Source organism: Asterias amurensis, chromosome 4, assembly GCF_032118995.1.
Source record: "Asterias amurensis chromosome 4, ASM3211899v1".
In the NCBI taxonomy this organism is placed as follows: Eukaryota; Metazoa; Echinodermata; class Asteroidea; order Forcipulatida; family Asteriidae; genus Asterias; species Asterias amurensis.
Genome location: NC_092651.1, coordinates 15028176 through 15038037, shown reverse-complemented (window position 1 = coordinate 15038037; position 9862 = coordinate 15028176). Strand labels below are relative to the sequence as shown.

Here is a 9862-nt window from a genome sequence, read left to right as displayed (position 1 = left end):
TTATGCACGGCCCTTCGACACCGGCACCAGGTGCCGAAGTGACCAGTACCCCTTCGACCCTTCTCGCCGGTGCCGAAGAGACCAGTACCCCTTCGACCCTTCTCGACCCATTTTTCTACCGGCTGCACTTCCCATGTAACGTGTATCAGCACTGCGTGTATTGTAGTGGCTAATTATGTCTTAATTTGTGGACCAATTGAGCTTCCTCCAACACGAAGTCTGCCCAGAGGTATGGTCTATCAGATTATCTATAAATGTTTGTCTTTTATGCAACATCAAGGGTACATTTACTCGGTGTGAGTGCAAGTTTTTTAGCAGATTTTTTTTTAATGGTCTGTATGCATGCGATGATGAGGTCTTAATTGTGGCGGCTAATAACTAGTTTTTTATTATGCAACCAAATGATGCAATTCTTCCTTTTAAGATTGCTCACTGATATTTTCTTTCACAATTGTGAATCAAATCACCCTTACTCACATAGGCATACTACTAACGAAATTCGTTAAAATTTTAAAGGATGGGTGGTCAAAATTCCACCGCCTTTAACTGCATGGGTTCTATCCTCGGTTACGAAAATCGGGCCAGAAATTGGGTTCAGAAACGCGGCTAGCTTCAGCTCGGTGGGGGATCGAGCGAGCGGGGGATCGAGGTAGTTGAGTGTGTGTGAATAAACCGGGTCTTCCACCGAGGCTTCATTTTCAGCGGTGTGATTTTGGTTTTACCTCCATGGTTTTACCAAGTATTTCCTTCTTGAGGCAATGTTATTTTTCTAGTGTTTAGAGTTATTAGTGTTTCCTTCAGTTCAGTGCCACTGTTGCTGCATACAGTTAAGAGGCTCACCCAAACAACCGTAAGTTAATTTTTGTGCTAATTATTAAATCTGCTAACCTAAAACATGAGCTAGATGACCGATAATGTCAAAATTTCGAAAAAAGAAATCTAGCGCCCCAGTCACTGGGTCTACTCAATGCTCATATTATGTTGTGCTGTTTTGGTTGATGTTTGGAGAGCTCATAGTCTATTAATTACACTATCTGTTGCCACTGTGCCAATATTTCAGCTCTCAAATTTTGTACAAGTAGATGTTGTAATATTTATTTTGGGAAAGTTTCCGTATGGTGCCACCACTTTTTCATTCAAAATGAAATAATACAGTATCTCATTGACCTCAATGAGCTATCCCTTTTTGTAAAAATTAGTGAAAAAGTGGTGGTGCCATATGGAAAGTTATCCTCTATTTTCTCCAAGCATGTTGTGCCATTCCTCAAAGACTTGCCAACGTAATAATTTTCTTAATTGTCCTGATTGAATGATTGATTGATTTTATTCCGATAAAAACATGTCCAAAATACAAACAAAACAACGGGAGAAAAGACAGATAACTTTCCGTATTAGATAATTAGATACTATATAATTTCATATTGAATGAAAAAGTGGTGGCGCCATACGGATATCTCATTGAGGTAAATTAGAGACTATATTATTGCATATTTAATGAAAAAGTGGTGGCGCCATACGAAAACTTCTCCGAAAAGACAATGAAATTAGATAAACCAAAATAGAGAAAAATATACAAGAACCCCCCCCCCCCCCACAAAAAAAGGAAAAAAACATTATCTGAGGCTTATTGCCTTAAGGCTCTTTACACAAAAACAGCAAAAAAAAATTACTCTACCAAAAACAGACAAACCTAGCCAAGGGCATCAGACGATGCGCTATTTGGTTGATGTTTCTCGAGGCTCATGATGTTTATTTCTTTAATTGTTGCCAATGTACGATATTTCAGTACTCAGTTGTTCACAAGTGGATGTATAAATATTTATGTTCCCATGCATCTTGTGCCACTCATCAGAGACTTACCAAACTAATGATTTTTTTTAACTATCAAACTGTACCCAAGTGCCAGTCCAACTCTCAAAAACAAATGATATACACCATCTATTTACATTCCAAAACGTGTTGCCCAGTCTATCAAAACTTACTGAGTTCATTTTATTTCCAACTCAACTTAAAATTTTCTAAGAATGGATGTTGTGCTTTCTCTGTTAATTGTATCTGGGTTCTGCACAAATCGATAAGTTCCTCAGAATTGCCAACCCTGAAGAGTTTTTAATTAACTGATGAATTGTTCTGTGAAGCCAGTGTTGTGATGTCTGTGAATTGACCAAAGTAAATCTTTAAAAAACAAATTGCAACTTGTTTTTTTCCCCCCTGTTATGATTGTTTGCTCATTTGTATCCTGTCACTCACAGACCTACCAATCTAAAACTTTTTAATGTTCAATTTATTACCGATGTTGTGCTATGTTTTGTGAGTGTTAGTCTCATGTCTATTTTTCAAACTTTAGCCAATGTACTGATATTTCCAAATGTTTCGAAGGCGGATAATGTAATCTTTAGTTTTTCCAACGCATGTTGCCCCAGTTCTCAAAGACTTGCCGACATATTGATTTTGTTCAACTCTCAATCTGTATCCCAAAAGCCAATGTTATACCACCTATTACGTTTTTTGGATCCTTAAAGGCATTGGACACTATTGGTAATTACTCAAAACAATTATTACAAAACCTTTTATGATTAGGAGTAATGGGGAGAGGTTGACAGTATAAAACATTGTGAGAAACAGCTCCCTCTGAAGTGACATAGTTTTCGAGAAAGAAGTAATTTTCCACAAGTTTTATTTCAAGACCTGAGATTTAGAATTTGAGGTCTCGTAGTCAAGCATCTGGAAGCACACAACTTCGTGTGACCATGGTGGGACAAGGTTTTTGTGTTTCTTTAATATCGCGCACTTTCTACGACCGATTGAGCTCAAATGTTCACAGTTTTGTTATTTTATGCATATGTTGAGATCAGCAACTGTGAAGACTAGTCTTTGACAATTACCATTAGTGTCCATTGTCTTTAAATATTGTTCCCAAGCAATTGTTGTACTTTCTGAAATTTCACACTGCAATTGTTTGTTCAGTCACTTAGCGTTCTAGCAAGGCATTAAATAGTGTGCCTGGCCAAACGACTATCAAACATTTCTGCTGATAAAAAGCTATAAAAAAATAATAATTATTGTTTTGTCTGGGTACTTTTTGTTGTTTACGTAGTATTAAGATAATTATGGTAGAAATCTCTCTTAAAATGTTACTCACTGAGGTGCTGCAGTTTTTGAGAAAATACTAAAACAAGTCACACAAATAATTTTTGCCTCAGTGAGATTAATTATTTAAGCATGTAAAACATTTTTTTACTAATTTCTCAAAAACTACAGCACCTCAGTAAGTGATATTTTAAGGGGAGCCTTCTATCACTAATCACTATCGTCAATTAGTGCAAGTTGAATGTAAATCTGCGGACATTGTGTTTTGTGATACAAAAAGTACCCCAATCCTTTAATTTGGGAGAGAAACTTCTTGTGTGTTTTAGTCCTTGCTCTATGGTTTTATTTATTAAGATCCCATAACCATCATTGCACCCAGGATTTGCCTACTATGACGTCACGCACAGGGCTCCTTATACCGCATACATTCTACAGTTGCTTTAGTAGATATTGGTTCCATATTGGTCACGTGTGAGGGATGCAGTGGCAAACATTCACTGTGACGATCTTTTTCTCTGCATTTTCTGCCTGCAGTAGGTGCACGTCGTTCGTTCGTTCGTTCGATAGAGTTTGTTTGAAACATCGCGATGGCTGCTTACTCCTTTTTTCGGACTACAGTAGTGTTTGCATCTCTGGGGTAAGTCTGATCTGTTAAATTGCAAAGCTAGCTGAGCAATAATTGCATTCATACACTAGGTTCAATAGCTGATTCATGTTCTTACTTTTTAAATCTCAAGTCGATTTTTATTTTTATTTATAAAACCTCCTGGATTTATTTTTCTATGCACACATTTTTTTGCCCAGTGGAAATACAATGGCACTGTCTTTCTTTAATGTATTTTTTCCAAAGATCGTTTACAACTTGTCTTTGACCTGTTTCAAGTTGTAATATTACTGTTATTACTCATTCGTTATTGTTTACACAAATTAACCAATCTATAATAACAACGGGATAACTTTCCGTATGGCGCCACCACTTTTTCACTCATTTTTACAAAAAGGGATATGTCAATCAGGTAAATTAGATACTATATTATTTTATTTCGAATGAAAAAGTGGTGGCGCCATACGGAAACTTTTCCTAACAACGTTATGCAAACATACAATACAAATGCTTAAAAAAAGATCAACCATGATTAGTCAGTACAAGTTAAAGCAAACAGTTAGTGTGGTAAATAACTCTGGATATTTTTATTGGTTGCAAACACTTGTGTGAATTATTATTTACAAGAATTTTTTTTTAACAAATTAAACAATTTAATAAATTAAAACATTTTTTTGATTATAATAAAATACAAAGTATCAGCTCCATCACCGAGTAATTCTGAAATCGTACAGACAACAGACGGGAAATAAACATTGGTACGTGACAAGTCTTTCTTCAATAAAGATTAATAAATACAATTCTTTAGGCCTATAGTCTTCAAACACAAATGTTCTCCATGCATGTAATGGCCCATTATTCAAAGACAGCCTATTGAGTCTTGAGTAATTTAATCCCTACACAGCTCACGTAGGAAGCTAAACTGGGATGGTCAGGCCTCAACCTTTAGCTTCAGAGGGGCAAGGCCACTTTCAAACCTTTATTTGTTGATGATTATGTTAAAATACTTTCCACTGATTTAGCATTTAGCTAAACTTGTAAGTTGTATCGTGCATGCCGGCGTTTATGCCATGCTAGACTGCGCTAAATAATTACTATAAAAAAGTAAACAAACGTACCTAATTAAAAAATGCTTCTAAAGTTGGCACTTTGCTACCACTCTAGCCCTTTCGCCTTCCTGCTTATTTTTGCATCTTTTGTGGGATGGCATGCTGATTAATCAATAATGAACTTGATGAAGTATGATGATTGCCAAAATTAGGGCTCTGCCGTTTGACGTTTTACAATTCCATGCTTGTTGTGTGTACACAAACATGTGTTTGGCAATGAAATACAAAGTTGCAAGGCAGGCAGATCACTGGTAGTGGTGGGTCACAAACATTAATCCAGTAAAAGCCTTGGACACAAGCGAAATAGCCAGGGGAAAAACATAGACTGTATCCAGCCCCCGGCCGCGCGCCTCCCCCGCCCCATCCGCTACAAATACAGATCTCAATGGACAAAATCAGTGCGAAAATGCGTAATTTAGTGTAGGGACTTGTAGCGAGTTCATACATTGGAGTAGTCTGGTGCTGCGTTTTTAGTAGTAAACAGCTCAACTACGTTTGATATGGTTACCATGCCACATTCTCGACACATTTTTTTTTGCACAGAAGCAGCATTGTGAAAAACTAGTGTGCGGGATCGTACGTTCCGAACTTTACCTCCATATAAATTAAATGGGTCACAATGTTAACATTAAATAACTTTTTTGAATAAATATTGTTATGGAATCAATGGAAAAGGGCACGACGGCCAAGTGGCCGTAAGGTACGTGATTTTTAAAAGGGCTTCACGGCAATTGGCTGGGGCATCGCGGCAATGGCCGCTGGTGGCCGCTGTAGAGGTCGAGGCCTGGATGGTGCGTTGGTGGCGCCATTGGTCGACGGTGCAAGGTGCGAAGAGAATAAATAATAAAAAGGAAACAAATTATTTTTCTCCAACTCGCAAACTGTATCACATTGCCAGCCCAACTCTCAAAAGCCAATGTATTACATTTTCCCCAAACTTGCTAAGCTAATGTTTTTTAACTCTCAAAAAGTGGTATTGTTTTGTTGACTGCCTTTATAAAACTTACCGATCTTGCAATTGTTATTAATGTGGCTGTTAATGTCATGTAGGCATATTTCTGTCCCTGTTGCTATATATGCTGTTTGTTTCTTTGACAGAGTTGGCTGCTGCCTGCACAGATGATGAAAGTCTAACAACTTGGAACATGTCTAGAAACTCACTGCAGGCTGTCCATGTGACTGTAAAGGATGTGTTATAAAGGAACTAAATGCTTCACTCCAACTACGGTTGTTCATCCATATGAATGTAACTATCATCAATGGGTAAGTCTTGAAGTTTTATCCCATATCTACTAAATTTGAAACTGTCTTATGAGGACAGCAGTGGTAAACACAACGTCTAGAGTCCCCATCAAGACAACTGCCTCAAACCATTATGAGAACACTGATGGATGCTTTGTACTGCCCTCAAAGAAATCGTAAAAGGAACGTTACAGAATTGGTAAGAAACAAAAATCGCAAAGATCAAAGATTTAAATAAAACTAATACGGTCTAATGACAATGATAGTTAAAAAAATCCCTTGAAATATTTCTGTCTGAAATGTCATATTTGATTAGAAATAAATAAGCAAACTTCGCGTTTGGAGTTTATTGCTCAGTGAGCGTTTTATTCATTTTTATTTTGGCATCGATGCAATGCAAAATTTGTAATCAGATTTTCACTATTCTCTCGTGACCCAGATGGCCGATCGATCTCAAACTTCCCACAGGTTTGTCAGTTTATGTATATTATGGTGGATTACATAAAGTAACTTTTTTGTTAGCAAAGACCAATTCTGTAATGTTCCTTTTAGTATACTTTAATTTTCCAAAAGCACATTCTGTCCTGTCCCTCAAATATTTCCACCTCAACTGATTTTCAAACATCAAATTATTGACGAGCTGCTTAATTTTCTCAAACCAAATGTAAACAGACCCTTTAACGTTTGGCTTGACTTTTGGTTGGATTGTTGACAAGGTTGATTGTGTTATATGGGCTTATCGTTTGTCAAGTAAATTTCTCAATGTGGAACCAAGTGATTTTTATTAAGGGATTTATGTTGTCATGTATGCTTTGATTTCATGTAGGTTGCCATGCTGGCTGTGCTTAGACATGGTTGGCTGCTGCTAGAAAGCGTAGATGATGAAAACATGCCAACAGAAGAACATTGGTGAATGTTCTACAAGATAGATTGCTGTGACATCATTGAGGTAAATGCACATTTTATGAGCCTTGTAATTTTATGAAACTTTTATTGAACTTGTATTATTCCTCATACACAACTGTGCCATCTCTGATAAGCAGAGAATAAATGCTCAATTCGCTACAAGTTCACGACCCAATGGTGTGCGATCTCTTGAAATTATCAATGTGTTGTCCAGCGTTTCAAAAGCTTCCCCACCAAATGACTTTTGGTACTCTGACACAATGTCCGTTGATGTCAGTTTTTTCTAATAACCGATATATAGAAAATTCATTATCGAGTGTACTCGATATATCAAGTTTTTCCCTGTCGTTTCGATTAGCATGCTCTGATCGTGTTCTGGAGAAAGCTTTCATGCAAAGTTTCACATCCTACTTGCTGTAATTATTGTTTAATTACAGTCATGCAACATTGCTAAATTTATTAATTTATTATTGTTGTGTGTCTTTTGTTCCTTCTTCAGATTATTTATCTGCCAACTCATTGTCCCAAGCAATACACCAGTCTCCCCACAGACTTGGGTCTTCTATACTGGAAGTGAGTTTGATTAGGAACCTAGTCTCTTCAATCACCTGTCTCCCCCAAGACTTAGGGTCTTCTATACCCGAAGTCAATTTGATTAGGAACCTAGTCTCTTCATCACCAGTCTCCCCCAGACTTCGGGTCTTCTATATGCGAAGTCAATTTGATAAGGAACCTAGTCTCTTTATCAGCAGTCTCTCCCCAAACTTGGGGTCTTCTATACCCAAAGTCAATTTGATTAGGAACCTAGTCTCTTCATCACCAGTCTCCCCCAGACTTAGGGTCTTCTGTACCCGAAGTCAACTTGATTAGGTACCTAGTTTCTTCATCACAAGTCTCCCCCAGACTTGGGGTCTTCTATACCCAAGGTCAATTTGATTAGGAACCTAGTCTCTTCATCACCAGTCTCCCCCAAGACTTAGGGTCTTCTATACCCGAAGTCAGTTTGATTAGGAACCTAGTCTCTTCATCACCAGTCTCCCCACAGACTTAGGGTCTTCTATACCGGAAGTGAGTTTGATTAGGAACCTAGTCTCTTCATCACCTGTCTCCCCAAGACTTAGGGTCTTCTATACCCGAAAACAATTTGATTAGGAACCTAGTCTCTTCATCACAAGTCTCCCCAAGACTTGGGCTCTTCTATATCCGAAGTCAATTTGATTAGGAACCTAGTCTCTTCATCACCAGTCTCCCCCAGACTTAGGGTCTTCTATACCCAAAGTCAATTTGATTAGGAACCTGGTCTCTTCATCACCAGTCTTCTCAAGACTTATAGGGTCTTCTATACCCAAGTCAATTAATTTATGACCATAGACTTCTCACCACGCCCATCCTGCTCCAACATGCATCGTTAACTACCATCTCTCTTATGGGCAAGAGTTTGAGTTGAGCAGTCTCCTGATGAACGGATTATGAAGTCTGGAACTGCCATCTCGGTCGTCTAGTTGGTATGACACTGCTCTAGAATTGCAAAGGTCGTGGGTTCGAATCCCACCCGAGTAAAAATGCCTGTGATTTGTTTTCACAGGGCTCGGGAAAGTACTGAGTATACAGTGCTACACACATCGGTGTTTATGGGTAAAAACCAAAAATTAATATTCTGGAACTTCCAGTTCATCGGTTCTTCTCAGAACCAGAAATCATGCTTCGGACAGTAGGCATGTTGTTGAGCCATTGCAAATTTCTTATGGAAATGTTACTACTCTTTTTACTCATTAGTGTGTTCTTTCTCGAAGTCAAACCAACTTTCAGAGTACTGTACCAATAATTTCTAAGGCCTCGTCCTGATAAATTGAAGAACCAAAGCTGATTCTTTATAAAGATTTTACAAATGTAGTCAGAAAAGTTTTGAAGCTTAAAAGCATTGTGCACTTGGAAACTTTTGATTGTTTTAATACTTTATAAATTTAGTTGTATACAACAAGAATTAACCTGTGAAAATTTCGATTCAAAAGGTCGTCGCAGTTTTTAGATTCTCTGAAACTCGGGAGCAAATTTATACAGGAAAACACAATCTAAGAAGTGTCACTGCAGTAATGCTTTTCTTATTAAAATTTGATATAAAAAAAAATTATTTCTTTTTCCATAATTGTACTTCTTCAAATTGCAATGTTTTCACAAAAATGGATTAAACTATCAAAAGCTGCTGTACTTATTAGTTTTGATTATACCATGGTGAGAATGGTTTGCCTTGGTGTTTCTGGGATGTTTGACAAATGATGTTGTATACATGGGTCTTGTATTTCAACAACTTGGCATAACTGTCTTAAACATTATGGCTCTCAGTAACTAAGTGGATAAGATTTCCATCTGATTTCCTTGAATTTATTTGAATTTATTATTTTTCTTCTACTTCAGATCAAGGAAGTAAACGAACACTCAAGCAGACCAACTTCTTACTTTCAAGACAGTAGAGATTGAACGGAAACTGTCTAATGAGGACAGCAGATATGAACACGACATCTAAAATCTCCAAAAAGACACGGCCTCAAACCATCATGAGAACACTAGTTGGATGCTTCGTACTGCCCTCAAAGAAATTGTTAAGTATTCTTTTTGTATCAACCATTCATTTTTCCAAAAGCACATTCTGTCTTTACTCCTCAAAATTGTTCATCCTACTGATTTTCAGACATCAAACTGTTCATGAGCTGCTTACATTTTCTCAAACCAAGAGTATACAGACCCTTTAATATTAGGCTTGACCTTGTTTGAATTGTTCACCAACTTTATTGTGATGTGTTGTGTTGTGTTGTGTTGTTCCTCAAAAACTTAGATGTTGGGCTGTCTTTAAATTTACCAAAAATCATTTGTCAAGTGTAGGATTTTAATATCATGTATGCTTTGATTTCAT

General features: G+C 37.3%; 1 long non-coding RNA gene across 1 annotated transcript; it reads left to right on the top strand.

Annotated features, from left to right (window-relative positions):
- The first annotated feature begins 6767 nt into the window (after positions 1-6767).
- On the top strand, positions 6768-9603 carry LOC139936376 (uncharacterized). The gene is made up of 3 exons (XR_011785951.1): positions 6768-6994; positions 7451-7524; positions 9367-9603. It is a non-coding gene; the product is annotated as an uncharacterized lncRNA (long non-coding RNA).
- The last annotated feature ends 259 nt before the right edge of the window (positions 9604-9862 follow it).